Below are 22,624 nucleotides of genomic sequence, written 5' to 3'. Positions count from 1 at the left end.
GTAGGCTTCGCCCAATATCGACTTCAACCACCACCTCCTCTCTTGTTTCAACAACACCTTCTTCTGCCAAAAAGGAAAAAAAGAAAGGAAAATAAAAGAAGAAATAATTAGTGAGTAATAGTTTGAATCATGGATGTGCTAAGTTTCAAAAAGAAAGGAGGACATGTTACATAATAAAAAGTTACGGGAATTACTTATACAAACCAGCGGGGCCTGTTGATATTGAGGGACATGTTGCGACATGAGTCACATCATAAAAAGGACCGGGACCACGTGAAGTGGTAGGATAAAGATCAAACAAAGATCTTCTTGCTCGAATCAACAAGAAAGAGCCGAGATCCAAACGAGGTGATCTTGCTCGTGAAACTTGTGGAGGATCTTGAAACAGTTTAGCGCCGTCACTGTCAGGTTCAAACAAGACAAATGAAGGGCCATCTTCAAGTGTGCATGGCCTCCTAATCAAATTCATGCATGGGTCGTTTGGGCTACGAGGCGACATATGTTCAATGCTTTTTGCCTTGCTGCATGTATCTTCTCCCTTGGCATTGCGGTGATCATTGCCATTGATGTGCTCACTCTCACTCTTGATGGGTGGTTGGGCAACATTTATGTGACCAACTTCCACTGCTGGATCCTCACTCTTCGTGCCATCAGATTGCTTAGCCTACTGCAGAGATGATACGTGACCGTGGCTTCAGTGGTTGCTCTAGTCCCATTCGTGCCATCCGATTTCTTAGGCTGTTGTGGAGATGAAACACTAAGAATTGCATTAGTAGTTGTTGTAGTCCCATCTGTTTGCTTGTTCTACTACGGAGACGAGCCACTAGGAGTTGCATCAGTATTTTCTATAGTCCCATCTGATTGCTTTTGCTACTGAAGAGACGAGTCACTAGCAGTTGCATCACCCATGCCTGCAGTCTGATGCGGGCAATCATCACTATTTGACTGTAGCGCGAATGGTCGAGTGACACTCGCACCACACATGCCCGCAGCAGGAGCTACTGGTACATTGAAAGTGACATTTGGACCTTCATATTTGGCTTCGTTGCTCCTGGATCCAGCTTTGGATACCTCAAACAGCATTAGGGCCAATCGTTTGCAGTACATGCCCTGCAACAACCTCTCGAATGACCTCATTACAACTTTAAGTTCTGTAGCAAAGATCTCTTTATGCTTGTTGTATATGGCACACATATGTGGGAGGAAGCTAGAATGCATAGAAACAAACACAGAGAATAGGAAAAACGACATTAGCTACATAGTTTTGATATTTCTCTCAACCAAAAAGATCTGATGCCGGAAAAAAAGAGAGTTGCAAAAAATAAATACTATATGGCTCACCTCTAACTCCTCAAATGTAAGTAGTGGATGCAACCACTCCTCCATAGAGCTACACACATCATCACGACCCTTCATGTTATCCGGAGGTGGCTCATGCACATTCCCCGTTGTGCCATGAGCACCATCCATACCACCCTTAGATGGTCCTCGAGCGCCCTCAACGACTCCCCTTGCAGCTTTGCTTGTGTGCGCGATTTATCCGACACATCCAAAATGTGTGTTGCGGATGCACCAGCTCCACCTTGGCTATTAATCTCGAGGGGCTCCTCTGTCACACTAGCTTGGATGGATAACTAGGTAAGCTGGTCTACGTATGTGAGAAACTTGGTTGTTGCGTACAGTGTAATGGAGTTGAACTGGATTCCAAAAACCAAAGCAATGGAAAAACATATGAAAAATGTGAGAAGAATACATAGTTACAATTGCAACAAAGAAACCAGAAGGTATTGTTTCCAAAAATTGAAAGAAGGATACTTACAGGGCACTTCCCGATACCATCTTCTAGGGTGTCAACTGTGACAACGACGGTGAAATCCAAATCCTGGACAAAACAAGCACGTGGCAGAGAATATTCGATGGTATGATCAACTACACGTCCTCTTGGAATGTCGATGTAGTCCATGTAAATTACCTGCAAAAAAATAAGACGCATAATCCACTGTAAACGAAGGATTGTCCAGAAATAAGAAAATGGGGTTGTAACGGGAATGAAGCATTGGTAGACAACCGCCAATCAGGAATTTCAGTTTAACATCGTTCCTCTTATCCTGGTATTGCTTAACTTCCCTCATCACATCAAACATAATATGCTCGTGCCACTGGAACTCATGGACAACACTCATATCTTGTAAGGTGTATAAATAATCTAGAGGCACCATGTTTCCTCTCCCAGGAGCTAGGACCAATGAAAGGCAAAGTAAAATCCATGACCTATCAATGTATCCTCATTGTCATCATCGACAATTGATAAAAACATCAACTCTCGTGGATATTGGAGCCCTTTCACCATCCAAATAAACCTCGGAGAAATATGTTTTTCCCCTTTTGCCGAATTCTAGCGGCTTGCTACCACGTGGTACATTGAATATCTTCTTAATAATATCTCTTGTGAAGTGGATCTTCTTGCGATCATTTAACCAGTGAGACATATGAAATCGATATATGTTTCGAAACATAAATAGAAAATGGGTTTTATGCAAATAAATAAAGCAAGGAAAACAACAAACATACTTGAGGAGGCGCTTCTTGGTATCAATCCTCATGACTATGAAATCAACAAGAGCTTCTCGAGGAGGAACTACAGGAGAGATATGAAGCAAATCCCCAAAAGAGGACTTGCTTGTGACATCCCTATTTTCCCCTTTGATGGTGTTGGCTATCTCGCATAGCCGCTTTGTCGACCATTGGGTTTGGTAGATACCCATGCTGCAAAAAAACATTAGCTACTTCAAGCATGCATAACTGGATTTCAAAGAAAATATTTCCTAATTGCCATGTCCTCATAACTTTCAAGAAACGCAATACCAAAAATTAATAAAACATGAAACAAAGTTCAAGAAAAAATATAGACATAAATTCAAAAGCATAAGCTTGCATAAGTTGCAAGAAAATGCAGTAGAAAGATAAAATTCAGTACATAGACCTAAATTCAGAAGCATTGGCTTGCATAAGTTGCAAGAAAATGCAGTAGAAACATAAAATTCAATAGCATACCTAAATTCAGTAGCATACATAAAATTCTACAACATTCATAAAAATGTGAGTAGCATAAATTTAGGTGCTATAGAAACAATAAAAAGCTACCAGTGAACTACAGAAGCTATGAGCTACAAAAATTCAGAAAACTCCTGTATTTCCAAGTGGTTTCAACTGCAATGATGTACGCGTGTATGATTCTTGCATCTGTTTACAAAAATTAACTCCAATAGTTCTTGCAACTCTATTGATTATTGCAGCTACAACTATTCCTGCAATCACAACCCATGAGATTCTCAAATTAGGGGAAGGCTATGGATGCACATGGGGCTTGGCTAACAAGTATCTTCATTTTGTCCTTGGATTCATTGTTTCATGCAAGAGTCAATGTCGACTTCTCGGCCTAAGGTAGAGCATCGAAAGAGAATCAAAGTAATTAGTTGGCAGAAAGGGGGCAAAGGAGGAGAGATCCATACCTACTTGGATTGTGGGAGGTCACCGCCGCTCCCGAAGATGTCGTCCACGTCATGGCGATGGGTTAGCCGTGCCATGCCGCTGCCCTTCATGATCCGCCACCGCCCTCCAAGATCTGGTCGTTGTTGCCCCCTCCCAGTCACCGAGCGCACGATGTTGTGGGGGCGACTGCTTCCAGCTGCAGGACCGTTTTCCTGAAACAGCGGGAATTTTTTAGGAAACGACCGCGGCTGGGCCGATGTACCGAAGAGCGCATGCACAACATCTTCCATTAGATCGAAGCAAGATCAATGTACAAAACGACGGCAGAAGGATCACATGGATCAACCGGTAGGAGGTAAGAGTTTTCCATACTTAAAAGCATAGTCATGCTAAACTTCGGATTACGTGTGTGTCAAGGAAATTTCATGGCTTCCTCGCATAGGACGGAAAAGGGGAATTCAGGGTTTAAAAAATGAATTCATTCATCAAATATCAAGATAGTATAGAGAATAGTAGAAGATAAAAATGCATTTAAGTATTCGAATTACCTAGCGACGACTGTAAGCATTAAATTGAACCAAACACAATGTCGTTGTCATCACCCTTCCTTATCGGAGCCGGGTGTCAGTGTCAAAATCGGGGATCTCGGGTAGGGGGTCCCGAACTATGGACCTTGGATCGATGGGTTGCAAGAGACACACGGGACAATGTTTTACCCAGGTTCCAGCCCTCTTGAGGAGGTAAAGCCCTATGTCCTATTTGATTATATTGATGGAGTATCAGGATTGGAGAGTTGATCTACTTCGAGTTCGTATGAGCTAAACCCTAGATGAATCAACATGTCTATGCGGATGAAATCCCCTGGTTTATATAGACACCATGGTGATAACCCACAAGTATAGGGGATCAATTGTAGCCTTTCTCGATAAGTAAGAGTGTCGAACCCAACGAGGACCTAAAGGTAGGAAAAATATTCCCTCAAGTTCTATCGACCACCGATACAACTCTACGCACACTTTACCTTTTCTTTACCTAGAACAAGTATGAAACTAGAAGTACTTTGTAGGGGTGATAGGATAGGTTTTGTAACATCCCAAAATTTTAAATTTTGGAATGTTAATATAATTATTAGATTGATTGTTTGTTTGTTTGCTGAGTGATTGAAACTTGTGTGAAATTTGAAACTTTTCGAAACTTTTGAATAAAATGACTTTCCCCTTCTCCGGTGAATTCAAATTCAATCTTTTAAAAGCAACAAGAGAAGATGACATGACTTCTTCAACTATAAAGAATTTGAACGGAGATATTTGCATTAGAATTCTCTTGCATTTTTATTTGTTTTCTTCGTGCAAGAAATGCCGGGAAATACTTTCTGTCAAACAGAAAAGAGAGGAAGAACATGACCCTCAAACCCACGAGCATTTTGAAGGTTATTTGAACCCTCAAACTTAGAGGGTCATTTGAAAATTATTTGCAAAAGAAAATAAACCTTTTTGGCAAATTTGTGAAAATAATTTTTTCTGAAGTTTTTATTTTTGCCGTGGAAAAATGCCCATCATCTATATTTTATTTTTCTGATAATTTTAGTATATAAAAACTCTTTATTCCGAATTGATTTGATTTCCTTTTTATCGTTTTACTTTCCTAGTTTTAAAAATAGGAAGGAAATCACTTTTATTAGGAAATACCTGCTGGCCCATTAAGCACTTTTCTATTTTTGGCCCAACAGGAGATCTTCTCCTACCTCTCTTCTTCCCCACGTCACACGAGCTTTCCCTCCATGGACAGAGAATCCCCACCTCCGGGATTCGCGAAATCCTTTCCTTCCCAGCGCCTCCCGTCGCCTCTATAAGAACCCCCTGCGCCTCCTAGTTCCATTCCCGTTGAAACCCTCCCCTCTCCTCGCCTCTACCTCGCGCCCCACCTCGCCGGAGTCATCACCGGAAACTCGCCAGTAAATTTTCCCATCGCCAGGAACTCCACCACTTCGGCCCCTCCTCCCCCTGCACTCCCTCCACCGCGCCTCCCACCCCTTCGCCCCCTCCACCTCGCCCCCTCCCCTCCCAGGAGCGCCCCACCCCTTCGCCCCCCTCCGCCGGATCCCCTCCCCACCGGAGCTCACCCCCTGCACCCCCTTCCCACCATCGGCCATAGCCAGCCACGGGAGTCCCAGCCGAGGTAACCTCTCCTCCCTTCTTTCTTTTCTTACTTGTTTTTTTTTTAGTTTTAGCCCTTAGATCTAGATCCTACGGTATAGATTAGAGTAACTTACCCCTTCGGTTTTCTAAAAAGAACCGGCGGTGGTTTTTATTTAATTAGTTAGCCAAACAGTTTTCTTCTAATATGCGGACGTTTGTTAGTTTAGCACCGCAGCGCACAGGTCTAAGCCAACCAGAGATCGCCACGTGGCCCGTTCATTAGATAGCTTTTATTCAGTTTTTCTCTGTTTAGTTCAAAAACAGCAAAGTTCCAATCTTGTTTAGCCTCTAACGTTTGATCCCGAAGTCCAATGATAGTGATTATTTTTCCAGTAGCTCACAAATTTCCTGTACTTTTTATAAACATATAATTTGTCTATGTTTGAAATTGTCAAATATAAGTTAGATCAGATTTAGTTTAAACCTTGTTTTGCTTATTCCAGGAGTTTAAAAATAGCTTTTAATTTGATTCCTTTTGGTACTGATCACTAGTGATCTTATGTATCAGTGGTAAAAATTTCAAATTTGGTTGAGTATTTTAGCTCACTATTTCATGTGAAACAATTTCTGTTTCACCTCTTTTAGGATTTCGGCTAATTCCTTTTCTACTTTTGTTTTAAAATATTTTCTTTATTATTTCAGAAACATTATTATGTTTTGTTTCTGTTAGTTAAACAATAGTTTTGCAACAAGTTTTTATTTTATTTTATTTGTTTTCATGAAATCAATTCTAGTTCCTTAGTAACTTGCAATTGGTTTCTCCATTGTTTCAAATCCCGTTTGGGAATACTTTCAAAAAGTTTTGTGAAAAATACTTTATTTTATTTTTGTTAGATTTATATCTTAGTTCCTTGTTATTATTTTCTGTTAGACAAAAATCATTTAGTGTTTAACGTAGTAGAAGACTCCCTAGTCTTATTTGAAGTTTCTTTCGGAATTCCTATTCGCTCTCTCTTTTTGTTTTGATTGCTAGAATGATTGCTAGTATGAGTGCTTATGTGAATGATATGTTTGCTATATAGATTTCATCGGAGAGTGACGAGTAGTCTATCAAGTTATTTTCTCGAGGAATTCTTCTTCGTCAACATCACAGGCAAGTCACTTTGATCATACTATCACCTATGTTTTATGCATCGTAGTTCTACCATCCTATGCCCAATTGCATGCTGCTTAGGTACTTGGAAATTTTAGTATAGATTGTAGTATCATGTGGTAGGTACACAACAACCCCGATACTTGGCCCCGGGATGACAAAGTTCATATTGCTATGCTTGAGTAGACGGGATTTCGGTTGAGTGCATAACACGAGTGATGCGAGGTTGATTAAATAATCAAGACCGGTTAAGACAAGATTTTCAAGACCTCGGACACAATGCAACTCTGGGTGAAGGACGGTTGATCGGCTCCCTGGAGAACCCAGTGGATGCCCGGGATGCTGGGGACGGCCATGACATCCTGCGGAAAGCTTCACCCAGGCTCAAAGAGACGGACGGATATTTTCAAGACCCAAGGCTTACTTGCACAGCCACAAGTCATTATGGGCTCTGGGTTGGTTGGACAACGCGGCGACTCTGGAGAGGCGGTGCTAGAAGATGTAGAAGAACGGTAGGAATGGATGGGCACCGACAGGGATTCAGAGGGACCCGTTGAAAGACCATGTTTTGATCATCCGGTCTTCAAACACCTTGAAGTGCGAGGACATACACGGAGGCGATCAAATCTTGTGGGGAACGTGTGCAAAACTCTGCAGAGTACTCAAACCTAATCGATTAGCCGTGTCCACGGTCATGGACAACTTGAGCCAAAGGAACTGAAGTTATCTGAAATTCTCAACACCATTATAAATACTTGAAGAGGGTAATATTGATAACTCGGGTACGAGAACTGGTTGGCGGAACCATCTCGTTAACAACCAACAATGTAGTAACATTTTGCTTTTAGCCCTCACTTGATGTAGGAGAAAACTTGCTTTTCGCTAAAAACTTATAGCCCCACCTGCCATATATGCATATAGTATAGATGATTACTTTTCACCCCTCTCTTATGTGACTTGCCGGCATATTCAATATGCTGACCTACACGGCTGCAACGTCTTATGTTGCAGATATTTTCTTCGACGAGTAAGAGTACGATTCAGGGTTACAGTCTACACTCAACTTGCCGTTGGTGTTTATTGGGACTCCACTCCCTTGACTGCTTCTGCTGAGATATTTAAGGTATATATCAGTTTTACGCTATTTACATGTGATTGCACTTTGATATATACATTGATGTACTGTGTGTGCCAGCATACTGATCCAGGGATGGCACAGATACACAGAGACTTGACTCGTTTTGAGTCGGGTCGCTACAGGTTTACAAGAAAATAAAGAACACGTAAATAAAAACTAGGGGCTGGTTAGATAAAGAAACAATTACATTAGTTTAACGAGTGTGGAAAAGGGGTGGTATGAGTTGCGGAATTGTCCCTAAGCAATTGACTACGTTACTAGACCGATAGCAAGTTTTATGTGGGAGAGGCCACTGCTAGCATGTCATCCCTTACTTGGAATTCTATGCACTTATGATTGGAACTATTAGCAAGCATCCACAACTACTAACGTTCATTAAGGTAAAACCCAACCATAGCAATAAGATATATTGGTCCCCCTTCAATCCCATATACATCAATTTCTATGCTAGGCTGAAGCTTCTGTAAACCCTTGCCCTCCAATACATAGTCCTATCAACATACTACTAACCCTATGGTGTGATCCACACGCGCGCTCATATGATGGGCACCAAAGGACAGCAACATAACCACAAGCAAATTAAACCAATCATAGCAATTCATCAATCACCGATAGGACAACAAAAATCTACTTAGACATCATAGGATGGCAACACATCATTGGATAATAATATGAAGCATAAAGCACCATGTTCAAGTAGAGGGTACAACGGGTTGCGGGAGACTGGACCGCTGAATATAGATGGGGAAGGTGATGGAGGTGTTGGTGAAGATGACAGAGGTGTTGGTGTAGATCGCCGTCACACGATGATGTCTCGGGCGGCGTTCCGGTGCCGCCGGGAGAGAGAGGGAGAGAGCCCCCCTTCTTCTTCTTCTTCCTTGACCTCCTCCCTAGATGGGAGAAGGGTTTCCCCTCTGGTCCATGGTCTCCATGGCGGTGGAGGGGCGAGAGCCCCTCCGAGATTGGATCTCTCTCTCTCTCTCTGTGTCCTTCTGTTTCTGCGCTCCCAGATTCTGGCTTTCACCATTTCTTAAATTCCCGGAGATTCGTAACTCCGATTGGGGCTGAAATTTTAACACGATTTTCTTCAGGATATTATCTTTCTTGAGGCGAAAGAAGGGCCCCAACCACCTTAAGGATTGGTCACAAGCCTGCCAGGCGCGGCCCCACCCCCAGGTCGCGGCTAGGGGGCTTGTGACCCCCCGAGGCATCATTTCGCGTTGATTCTTCTTCCCAAAAATCATAAATCTTCCCAAAAAATCCCCATAGGTTTTTTATTGCGTTTGGACTTCGTTTGATATGGATAATCTGCGAAACAAAAACAAACAGGAACTGGCACTGGGCACTGGATCAATAAGTTAGTCCCAAAAATAGTATAAAAAGTTGCCAAAAGTATATGAAAGTTGTAGAATGTTGGCATGAAACAATCAAAAATTATAGATACGACAGAGACGTATCAGCATCCCCAAGCTTAATTCCTTCTCGTCCTCGAGTAGGTAAATGATAAAAAAGATAATTTTTGATGTGGAATGCTACCTAGCATAATCTTGATCATATAATCTAATCATGGCATGAATACTAAAACACGAGTGATTCGAAGCTATAGTCTATCATTTGACATAAAGACAATAATATTTCAAGCATACTAACAAAGCAATCATGTCTTCTCAAAATATCATGGCCAAAGAAAGTTATCCCTACAAAATCATATAGTCTGGCTATGCTCCATCTTCCCCACACAAGGTATTTAAATCATGCACATCCCCGGTTTTAGCCAAGCAATTGTTTCATACTTTAGTGTTCTCAAACCTTTTCAACTTTCACGCAATACATGAGCGTGAGCCATGGACATAGCACTATAGGTGGAATAGAATATGGTGGTTGTGGAGAAGACAAAAAGGAGGAGATAGTCTCACATCAACTAGGTGTATCACCGGGCTATGGAGATGCCCATCAATAGATATCAATGTGAATGAGTAGGGATTGCTATGCAACAGATGCACAAGAGCTATAAGTGTATGAAAGTTCAAAAAGAAACTAGTGGGTGTGCATCCAACTCGCTTTCTCACGAAGACTTAGGGCAATTTGAGGAAGCCCATCATTGGAATATACAAGCCAAGTTCTATAATGAAAATTTCCCACTAGTATATGAAAGTGACAACATAGGAGACTCTCTATCATGAAGATCATGGTGCTACTTTGAAGAACAAGTGTGGTAAAGGATAGTAGTATTGTCCCTTCTCTCTTTTCTCTCATGTTTTTTTGGTGGGCTTATTTGGCCTCTTTTTTTATTTGGGCTTCATTGGCCTCTTTTATTACTTCCTCACATGGGACAATGCTCTAATAATGATGATCATCACACTTTTATTTACTTACAACTCGATATTTAGAACAAAATATGACTCTATATGAATGCCTCCGGCGGTGTACCGGGATGTGCAATGATCTAGCGTAGCAATGACATCAAAAAACGGACAAGCCATGAAAACGTCATGCTAGATATATTACGATCATGCAAAGAAATATGACAATGATGGTGCGTGTCATAATAAACGGAACGATGGAAGTTGTATGGCAACATATCTCAGAATGGCTATGGAAATGCCATAATAGGTAGGTATGGTGGCTGTTTTGAGGAAGGGTATATGGTGTGTGTAATGCACCGGCGAAAGTTGCACGGTACTAGAGATGCTAGCAATGGTGGAAGGGTGAGAGTGCGTATAATTCATGGACTCAACATTAGTCATTAAGAACTCACATACTTATTGCAAAAGTCTATTAGTCATCGAAACAAGATACTACACGCATGCTCCTAGGGTAAGGGTTGGTAGGAGTTAACCATCGCGCGATCCCGACTTCCACACAAAGGATGACAATCAATAAATAAATCATGCTCCAACTTCGTCACATAACGGTTCACCATACGTGCATGCTACGGGAATCACAAACCTTAAGACAAGTATTTCTACGAATACACAATTACTCACTAGCATGACTCTAATATCACATCTTCATGTCGCAAAACTATTGCAAGGAATCAAACATATCATATTCAGTGATTACAAGTTTTATGTAGGATTTTATGGCTAACCATGTGAATGACCAACTCCTGTTAACTCTCTAAATAGGTATAAGTGAAGCATGACAGTTTAATTATTTCTACAAAAGATATACCCCGCTCTAACAAATATAAGTGAAGCAAAAGAGCATTCTACAAATGGCGGTTTTCTATGTGTAGGGAAACAGGCAATCCAAACTTCAAACGATATAAGTGAAGCACATGAAGCATTCTATAAAGCCATACTCAAAAGATATAAGTGAAGTGCAAAGAGCATTCTATAAATCGACCAAGGACTATCTCATACCAGCATGGTGCATAAAATAAAAAGAAAAAATAAACACACAAGACGCTCCAAGCATTTGCACATATCATGTGACGAATAAAAATATAGCTCCGAGTAAAATTACCGATAGATTCTTCCTTGAATATTGCCTTGGGGTGCCTCGGGCATCCCCAAGCTTAGGCTCTTGCCTCTCCTTATTCCTTCATCCATCGTGGTCTCACCCAAAACTTGAAAACTTCAATCACACAAAACTCAACAAAACCTTCGTGAGATTCGTTAGTATAATAAAGTAAATCACCACTTTAAGTACTATTGTGAACTCATTCCAAATTCATATTAGCATTATATCTACTGTAGTCCAACTTCACCATGGTTCATACCCCCCCGATACTACCCATAGATTCATCAAAATAAGAGAACAATGCATAGAAAATAGAATCTGTCAAAAACAGAACATTCTTTAGTAATCTGAACTTATACCATACTTCTGATACTCCAAAAACTATGAAAAATTATAAAAATTATGGACATTTGCATATCAATCAGAAGCAAAAAGAATCAACTCAAAAGCTCTTTCTGGATAGGAATTAAAAATAATTTTGTGAGCACAAAGTTTCTATCTTTTTCAGCATGATCAAACAACTATCACCCAAACTAATCATAAAGGCTTTACTTGGCACATTATTTTTATAATACAATGGAATTGTACAACGGGATAATTATTTTTTCGAGAAACTTCCATGAAAAATTCTACATTGTTTCCATGAGCATGAACACAAGTGTTCAAGGTCGACCCTCACTTCCGCAATGCATCACCTTTCAATCGCTTCTCTTTTTGAAAAAGTTTAAAGTTCCTCTCTATATTTTTTTGTTTTTAAACTAAATAAACACACTCAACAGAAATAAACGACTCTCTAAAACTTCTGGGTTGTCTCCCAGGCAGCGCTTTCTTTAAAGCCATTAAGCTAGGCATAAAGTGCTCAAGTAATGGATTCACCCGGATCCCAAGGTATATCAAAGCCAATTTTAATTAATAATGATTTGTAATTTAGTAGTGAGCACAAGGTAACATATATCATGCAGTGACGAAGTCTAACTCTCTTCCTATGCATTGGCATGTCATAAAAGAACAATTCATGCACATCAAGTAAAGGCCAATACATAGCATAAGCACTTTCTTGCAATTTTATCGTATTGGAAACATAGAGAGGTAGAGATGTAGTTCCTCTCTCATAATAATTGCAAGTAGGAGCAGCAAGAACATGCATATTATATTCATCAGAATCATCATGTGTAATAGTAGAAGGCAACCCATCTATGTAATCCCTAATAAGAGCAAACTTCTCCGATATAGTGTAGTTGGGAGAGTTCAAAAAGATAATAGGACCATCATAAGTGGGTGCGATAGCAACAAATTCATGTTTAACATAAGGAACCATAGCAAGTTCATCTTCATAAGCATCATTCATATTGGCATCATGGCCACAAGCATAGCAAGCATCAAGTTCATCAAAAAGGGATATTTCAAACGAATCCAAGGGATCATAGCAATCAACATAGCATTCATCCTTTGGTAAGAACGAAGGGGAGTTAAACAATGTATGAGTTGAAGAGTTACTGTCATTAGAAGGTGGTCACGGGTAGCTAGTCCGCTCTTCCTCCTTTTGTTCTTCGCTCTCCTCGTCATATTTTTCATCTAATGAGCTCACAGTTTCAGCATTTTCTTCTTCCATAGTTTCCTGCAAAATATTAGTCTCTTCTTGGGCAGCATAGAATTTCTTCGTAAATCGATAAATATGGGCATTATATTCATAATGAGTATAACAATAACGAAGCATAACCAAATTTTTAGATCGGTAAGCAGCATCATCATTATCATCACACCCTTTAAACAGAGCTTCAATTTCATAAGCACCCATAAAAGCAACAAACTCTTCTATTTGCTCCACATCATAGTAATCATATATACCATTAGCATAAGAAGCCAAGGTTACATTAGCATTAAATTTACAAGAAAAGGGAAGGTGTTGAGCCTTCATCCTAGAGCAACAAGTAATATCATTTCTCGAACATAGCTCCCAAGCATACCATTTCAACAAATGAATTTGATCCCATAATAGTTTCCCTTTTTGAGTCAAGCGATAATCCCTAAAGTATTCACGTTGATCCAACGTGTATCCCATTATATAACTGAATGGGGTTACTCAGGATTATTAAAGAAGTGCATAATATTTTCCACATAACAAGCATCGAGGGTTTTAGGAGGTTACCCATCTCCATGAGTAGCAAGTACACCTAATTTTTTGGTATTTCGTGTTCCATATCCATAAGTAAAGATAGAGAACAACTTAGAACACAAATAAATCTACTTAGTGATAAAGCAAACAAGCACACACGAGAATATTCACCTCACGCTATCGCTCCCCGGCAACGGTGCCAGAAAAAGGTCTTGATAACCCACATGTATAGAGGATCAATTGTAGCCTTTCTCGATAAGTAAGAGTGTCGAACCCAACGAGGACCTAAAGGTAGGAAAAATATTCCCTCAAGTTCTATCGACCACCGATACAACTCTACGCACACTTTACGTTCGCTTTACCTAGAACAAGTGTGAAACTATAAGTACTTTGTAGGCGTGATAGGATAGGTTTGCAAGAAAAGAAAGAACACGTAAATAAAAACTAGGGGCTGGTTAGATAAAGAAAAAGTTACGTTAGTTTAACGAGTGTGGAAAAGTGGTGGTAGGAGTTGCGGAATTGTCCCTAAGCAATTGACTACGTTACTAGACCGATAGCAAGTTTTATGTGGGAGAGGCCACTGCTAGCATGCCATCCCTTACTTGGAATTCTATGCACTTATGATTGGAACTATTAGCAAGCATCTGCAACTACTAACGTTCATTAAGGTAAAACCCAACCATAGCAATACGATATATTGGTCCCCCTTCAATCCCATATGCATAAATTTCTATGCTAGGCTAAATCTTCTGTCACCCTTGCCCTTCAATACATAGTCCTATCAACATACTACTAACCCTATGGTGTGATCCACGCGCGCGCTCATATAATGGGCACCAAAGGACAACAACATAACCACAAGCAAATTAAACCAATCATAGCAATTCATCAATCACCGATAGGACAACGAAAATCTACTCAGACATCATAGGATGGAAACACATCATTGGATAATAATATGAAGCATAAAGCACCATGTTCAAGTAGAGGGTACAACGGGTTGCGGGAGACTGGACCGCTGAATATAGATGGGGAAGGTGATGGAGGTGTTGGTGAAGATGACGGAGGTGTTGGTGTAGATCGCCGTCACACGATGATGTCCTGGGCAGTGTTCCGGCGCCGCCGGGAGAGAGAGGGAGAGAGCCCCCCTTCTTCTTCTTCTTCCTTGACCTCCTCCCTAGATGGGAAAAGGGTTTCCCCTCTGGTCCATGGTCTCCATGGCGGCGGAGGGGCGAGAGCCCCTCCGAGATTGGATCTCTCTCTCCGTGTGTCCTTCTGTTTCTGCGCTCCCAGATTCTGGCTTTCACCGTTTCTTAAATTCCCGGAGATCCGTAACTCCGTTTGGGCTGAAATTTTAACACGATTTTCTTCCGGCGAAAGAAGGGCCCCAACCGCCTTAAGGATTGGTCACAAGCCTGCCAGGCGCGGCCCCACCCCCAGGCCGCGGCTAGGGGGCTTGTAACCCCCTCGGGCATTGTTTCACGTCGATCCTTCTTCCCAAAAATCATAAATATTCCAAAAAAATCCCCATAGGTTTTTTTATTGCGTTTGGACTTCATTTGGTATGGATAATCTGCGAAACAAAAAACATGCAACAAACAAGAACTGGCACTGGGCACTGGATCAATAAGTTAGTCCCAAAGATAGTATAAAAAGTTGCCAAAAGTATATGAAAGTTGTAGAATATTGGCATGAAACAATCAAAAATTATAGATACGACGGAGACGTATCACATGGTCCCTAGGGTTACATACAACCGACCTTATCTAGGGGTAAACATGCCAATCTAGCCTACACAACTTGGATGACACACCAACCTTTAGAGCTTTCCTACTTGTTCACGAGATCGGCATGCAGTCTCGTCTTCAACAATGTGGCCCATTAGGCCAGCCCACGAACAACAGTACGACCACCTGAGGACCCCTTAATCCCGGACTCCCTCAGTAGCCCCCGAACTAGCATCCAATGCCGATGCAAATGGTTTTCGGAAGCTCCAGAGTAATCGTCTTGCAAGGCGAGTTCCCTTCATGTTCGGTTGGTTTCAAACTTGATACTTCGGTGATATCATGCCTTTAAAATAGGCACTAATTAATCACAAGGCCAAAAGGCCCGAGTGTGAATAGTCCCTCAGGTGACGAAAGGTTGCAATGATCAGTTATGACAAAAACTCAATTTGCGGTTCGAGACCGCTTTCTCACAAGCATGTCTTGTCAACCGTGGAGATCGTGCCACACATTTGAGGGGATATGGGTAATGGTGTTGGTAATCCCACACGCATTCACGGGCATGGTAATTTCAATAAGTGGCCGGGCCTGCGGTGCAATAAACGGGAACCCTTAGCCCAGCGCTCCCCATAAAAAGGGAAAAGATCCATAGAGTAGCCACACGCATTCCAGACTCGACCTCCTCCCATCCTAGCTTCCAAGAGCTCAGAACCACTTCGCTTTCCGTCCTCTTCCCTCCGTCCTCCCCCAGTCCCATCCATAGCCTGATAAGGTTCCCATGGCAAGTGAGAGACCTCATGCATCTCCGACAAGGACATCCGGGAGCTAAAGGAGGCCGACTATCTCTCGTAGGATATCGCTCACCATGCGCCGGAGGAAGGTCACGTGGTTCCCACTACAAGGCCAGGTGAAAGAGTGGTGTTTGTTCCCCACTTCATATTGGGACTTGGTTTCCTACTCCACCCCATCGTCAGGGCTCTAATTTTCTACTACGGGTTAGATTTTCATGATATCCCCACTAACTCTTTCATGCACATTTCCTCTTTTATCATCATGTGCAAGGCCTTCCTGCAGGTTCACCCACACTTCGGTTTATGGCTTAAGACCTTGAATGTCAAGCCAAAATTAGTCAGCGGCCAACACGCTGACTACGGCGGAGCTGTGATCACCAAGCTTCCCCGAGTTGAATGACTGGAGGGCACCTTCATCGACACCATCAAAGCATGGAAGAAGGAATGGTTCTACATCACCGAGCCTAAGGAGGCGGGTTGGCTGGCTCCTACCGAATTTAGATCCGGACCCCCCGACAGGCTAACCTCGCGTGTGAAAAGGGGCCTCGATTGGGGTCGTCCTCGGAGGTAGACGCGCAGCAGAAGCGCGTGAAGCGGATGGTGAAGAAGAATGTCGAGCTAACCTATGTGGTTCAAGTTATGCTCCGTCATCGCGTCCTTCCATGCCAGCGTAGAACACCCCAATGTGTCCCTACAAGCTCGGCGATCCTGGCATGCTGAAACAGTTCTTCCACATTGCCCTTGAGAAGTTGTGGAAGGTGTTATTCAAACCTCAACAACAGTGGCCAGCTGAGGAAGAAGACGTCGGCTTGGATGCCGCTAACCCCCTCTTTACAGGTATGACCAAGCCTCTTGTTATTAAAGCATTTTTACTTTATCAATGATCTCATTTTCTTCCCCCGTCGTCTCTGCAAGGCTGTCTGGAAAAGGCCAAGAAAATAGATGGCCCAGCCCCCTTGCCTGAGGAACCCAGGTCGCAATTGCTTACCACGATGCTGATGGTGGCGCCATACACGGGGTCGGACAAAAAGTAGGAGAAGAAGAAGGATACCTATCGTGGTTTTGTCACGACAGATGTCCTCGTGAAAGGACTTAGTGTTGGAGCGATCGCACCTTGGTGGTGACTCAAAGGGGTTATGTTAGAGCGAGACAGAGATTTACCCAGGTTCGACCCCTCGTGAGGAGGTAAAGGCCTACGTCCTGCTTGGAATTTGTATTGATGATGTTTCAATTACAAGCGGGTGTAACTCGCCTGACCTAGCACTCGATGATTTCTAACCTGCCCTCTCCTTCCCTGGAACTCGCCTTTATATACATGTCGAGTCCTTAGGGTTTACAAGGGTCCTTTCCTTTACACAAATCGTGATTCTTCCAATCTCTAAGTCGCCATCTTTTCAAGACTTGGAGATCTTCCCTACTATGGACTTCTCCCGAAGGTCCTGAACCGTCATACGACTCCCGGCCTCGCTGGGCCAAGGCAGAAACCACTTGGAGATGAGTCGCCAGCTTGGGTGACCCGACCCAACTAGGGCGGGTTACCCAACAGATAATATCCCCAACATTAGGCCCCAGATTGACTTCAATTTTTTCACGCCAATATCCTCACCCAGTTAGGGGCGATTCATCTCATTCTTCTTACGCACCATACACTTAAACCGCCATCTGTTGCGGAAAAACTCAAGTCGCCAAACCACTTCTTGTTGGCGCCTTCTTATCCCTTTAATCCCAGAAGAGATGATGACGTAATCTCCAACGGATCCTTCGGTATCGCTATCCCGAAAATTTCGGGGCACCATCATGGCGAATCTTTATCTTTTTGGCAGTTCCCGCTCGTGGTGCCTCGATCCTAGCGCCAGACCTGATAAATAGGAGGGAGGAGGGGACAGGGCACATTTCCACCTACCCATCTTGTCGCCCTCTTCTTCCTCACCGTCGCACCGAGAGCCTCGTCACCACTCGAGAGCTTCGTCACCGCCCGAGCACTTCGTCGACGCCCGAGAGCTCCGCCGTCGCCCGAGAACCTCGTCGCCGCCCGAAGGCTTCATCGTTGTCCGAGCACTCCGTCGCCGCCGGAGATCCTCGCCGCCGCTTCGAGATCTTCGTTCCCGTCCGAGATCTTCGCCGCCGTCCGGGAGCTGCCTAACGTGTGACGCTCGCCACAAATCTTTCTTCGGACACCCCTAGCTGCACTCAAGAGGTCAGCCTTCCGCCATTGTAGGCAGATCTACGCTTTTCGAAGTTCATGTCCACTGTTCCTTTAGAATATCACGAATAGCTTCGTAATTCCCGGCTAGTTGGTGGTGACGATAGTGAACACAGCAACATTTTCCATACCCTCAGTTGCAGACTTAAAAAGGATTTCACCGGATCAACCATATTGTTTTCATCTTAGTCATAGGCCGTTTTACCCAGTCTTTTCCGCATTCATTTCTGCCTATTCTGTAGATCCATATATTACTGCGTGTTGCGTGAAACCTATTTATAGATTCATACTTCACCATTTTGGCGGACACCACTAAAGCTCTGAACCATCTTTCCTTTAAGTAGTAAGAATTTCATAAGTCGCCCGGGTATCCTGACCCGGACCTTTATCAGCGAGTCAAAAACTCCCTCAGCTATCAGGCAAACTGTTTTGGCGAGTCAAATGATCTGTTTCACCGATTAGTAGATGCTTGGCGAGTTAATTTACCCGTAATTTTGTCCCTTTGTAGCATGGGCACCGTTTTCAAAAGTGTCTGGCTCCCAACCAAGGTTGATGATACTCTCCTTAATAACTGTGTGAAAACGGGGAATCTGGACCCTCAAGAGGTTATCGGTTGGCGTTCCGGGTTAGGAGAAGAGATCCCCAACCCGAAAGAAGGGGAGATTGTTGTTTTTGTTGAGCACCTTGAATGGGGTTTTAAGCCGCCCGGATCAAAATTCCTCAGAGATGCCATGACCTTTATGAATGTCCGCCTCTAGGACTTAGGGCCCAACTCGATGAGTAATTTATGCCAGTTCCAGGTGTTCTGTGAGGCCTACTTGCGGATGGAACCCTCAGTTCCTTTATTCTGGTACTTCTTCCATTTGAATCGCTAGACATAATTTTCCAATGGCCCTAGCTAGGAGCTTGGTGGCGTCAATGTTCAACGCCGTAGGGCTAGTTCATTCCCGTCACTCGCCATGCCAAGCCATCCCAAAGGCTGGGGCGAGTCTTGGTTTTACTACCAGGAGACTTCGCCTGAGGGTGAGAACAAGCTTCTTGGCTATAGGAAGGATTGCCTTCCAACAAATTTCAAACTTCCAGACAAGCTCACCGAAGAAGAGGAGTCAGACTTTATCCCAGTACTGTCCGAGTTAAGATCTCTGACAAACAACGGCCTTACTGGGGTTGACTTAATCCGCTGCTGGGTCGAATGGCGTATCCTCCCCTTAAGTTGCCGGGATGGATTAATGTGTGATTTTGATGGTACCATGGATCACCCTTAGTGCTACTTCCACACAACACTAACAAAAAATGATATCGTAACCATCATAAAAAAATTGACCGGCGAACCAGCGGCCAAGTGCGGCCAAATAGGTCTTAAGCCGTTCTGCAAGATCAACTCGGCACCAAAGGTAAATAACCTAACCTGCTTTTTTGCTTTATTCCTTCCATCTTACTTGAGCTAAGACCTCTCATAAATAAAAAATGCCATTTCAGAAAGGTGACAAATTCTGGTCCAGGAGGCCAAAAAAGATGGCCTTGAAGCAAGCCAGGCCGCCTCCAAAGAAGAAGTCCAAGGGCAAGGGCAAAGTCGCCGTCACTGAGCCATCTGACGCCGATGAATCCCAAGTCGGCGACGTACTTTCAGAGGTAAAAATCCATCCTCTTTAACTTTCCATTCATTGTTGAAAGTTTTGTGTTTACGCCTCTGTAACTCTTGTGTAGAATGAGGAAAATGAAAGCCAGGAAGACTCCATAGAGGTAATTTCAGTTTCCTCCGACTCATCTTCTCCTCCACCTAAGCCGGCCAGGCGAATTTGTGGGAAAGTTCCCTTCTCACACCCAAATGCTTGTTTGGATCCAAATTTCCTTTTGAAGAAAGCGCAACATGCCTCAAATCGGAAAACTCGGAGTCATTCTGGAAACTTAGTGTCCGGGTTACCAACAAGAACCAAGAAAAGGCAAAATGAGGTATCTTTTAATAGCACCTCTTCATTTCATTTTGGATCGCGTTTATAACTCGCTCACATCCTGAAGTGTTATTTTTGCAGAGTTCTCCTCCTTCATCCGGCGACTCAGTGATGTCAGCACTTCCACCAATGATCCGCGTCCCAGGGTAAGTCTTTTATTACATTTACCTTGTCGTGATGGTGGTAATGTATTTTTTAAGCACACCCCCTTTTCCTTTTAGGGCACAGGCGAAGAAAAGGAAAACTGGCGGGTCAACTCCCATTACAGCTTCGGAGCCTATTGAAAAATCGGCGCCGATCCAGGATAACCCGGCCCAAGATAAACCTGAAGATCAAGTGGACCTCCCAAGCTCGCCCAAGGAAACCATGGAAACGCCTAATCCGCCAAGTCCATAAAAAATAGCAGAAGACCCAGACGCTGCGGTCATCACCGGCACTTGCTTTTCTAAGACGGCCACAACAGTTTTATCGAAGCATGTATCATCATCAGCTCAACCTGCTTTTGAGCATGAACTTTCCAAGGCTAAGCTCTCCCAGTATGAGAATCTTGAATTCAGAGAACTTTGCTCTGGCTTTGCAAGTCGCCTGGAGGCGAGTTATGAGATGGAAAAAAGTCTCCTTCTCATGCTGAAGAACAAACATGAGGTACGTCTTATTGCATACTGTATTACCCTTATTAACCCCCAAGGGTCGGGTCATCAGTAAAGAGATGAGCCGGGTCTTTAATAGTAAAATGAAACTTCCGACCTGTAACCCCGAGGGCTGGGTCATCTGTAAAAAGATGAGCCGGGTCTTGATAATTGAAGAAAAACTTTCGACCTGTAACCCCCAAGGGCCGGGTCATCTGTAAAAAGATGAGCCGGGTCTTGATAATGGAAGAAAACTTTCGACCTATAACCCCCAAGGGCCGAGTCATCTGTAAAAAGATGAGCCGGGTCTTGATACTGTATAATTTGTCTAAAAAATTATACATTAGCCCCCAAGTGTCAGGGATGTTGCTTGCAATAATTCTGAGACTTGCCCCTTGACTATATATTTTGATAGGAATCACTTACCCAAACTGAATCAGCATTTGGCGACTTGAAGAAGAATTTAACCGATCAACAGGATGCCCTAATAATGCGAGATGGAGAAGCTAAAAGACGACTTAAAAAAGGCTCAAGCTGATCAAGATGCCCTAATAATGCGAGCAGAAAAAGCTGAAGCTAAGTTGGATACTGTGCAACAGGAGGTGGCCGGCATAAAGCGACATATCTCCAACATGGCACAAGCCGTCTTTGGTAAGAACCAACCCCTGACCATGCAGTTTGTAAATAAATAACTTGTAGAAACCGCTGACCATCATTACTCCTTATGCAGGTCCGAGAGCCGCCAATCTTCAGAATGATTGTGTCCTGATGCTGAAGGCGATTTACACGTTGACGGAGCAGCTGTATACCAGAAGTGTGCTGACCGTGAAAGCGGCGATGGGTGCCAAGGAACCCATAACATCAATAAAGAAGATGCTTGGCCGCTTATCTACTCTTCCTCCTCAAATTGGTGAGCTAACTCGGTCTGCTGCCCGAAAAGGAGCACTGACTACGCTGAGTCGGTGTCTGGTGTATGCTCCAGAAATAAACCCTGAAGAGGTAGCGGCATGCTTTCCCCAGCTCAAGGATGACGGGTCAGAATTTGCGGAAGAGGATTACTAGCGTGTTGTCAAAGAATCCCGCTTGGCAGCGACTCAGCTTGCCGCAAGCTTGGATTTATCAAAATACCAAGCCGCCTATGACAACAAGAACAAGAAAGTTAACCCGCCAACCTTTGTAACGACCAGCTTAACTCCGCGTCGACCCAATAATCCTTTTGACTTGGAGGTGGATCTCTCATCAGTACTGAACGATGAAGACGAGTTCGCCGCGTTATCCAAGTGTAACTGGGTACTGGGCGACTTGCAAATTGAAGTCGGCCAGAGCTCGCAGCATGCTGATCCGAGGACATCAGTAGAATAGACCTTCATAGATTTGGCCATAAGAGCCATGTAATAAGTCTTTTTAGAGATCAAACTACTTCTGTTACGTCTTGAAAAACCCTTATGTCGCCCTTAAGGCGCTTTAGAATGCTTGACCTGCCGTCAAGGCGTTATTATGATGCTTGACCCGCCATGGCTAGAATGATTTTGATCATCAACCTATTAGGCCTAAAAACATATATGAAACAATCTCGGTGAGTAATGGATGATAATAAATAATAACCGACCCAAGATATTTGAGGCAAGTCGGGAAAAAGTCTCAAATACCTTGTGGCAGTGCGAGGAAGGTCAAAAATAGCAATTTCGTTAGCTCATCAAGTCGCGACATGATAGGACGAGTTAAATAAACTCAAGTGCTACCCGAGGGAGACTTTTGCATAAAAAGCTCAAGTATTTAGACCGGCTGATCAGACACGAGTCAAGCTTCGGTGAAGCGGGTTC

The 22,624-nt window shown here is 43.2% G+C and overlaps 1 pseudogene; it reads right to left on the bottom strand.

Annotated features, from left to right (window-relative positions):
* Window positions 1–659: 659 nt before the first annotated feature.
* Window positions 660–1,470, bottom strand: LOC123408600 (annotated as a pseudogene).
* Between the last annotated feature and the right edge of the window lie 21,154 nt (window positions 1,471–22,624).

This window comes from Hordeum vulgare, chromosome 7H (genome assembly GCF_904849725.1).
Source record: "Hordeum vulgare subsp. vulgare chromosome 7H, MorexV3_pseudomolecules_assembly, whole genome shotgun sequence".
Lineage (NCBI taxonomy): Eukaryota > Viridiplantae > Streptophyta > Magnoliopsida > Poales > Poaceae > Hordeum > Hordeum vulgare.
This window is presented reverse-complemented; position numbering and strand designations above follow the sequence as displayed.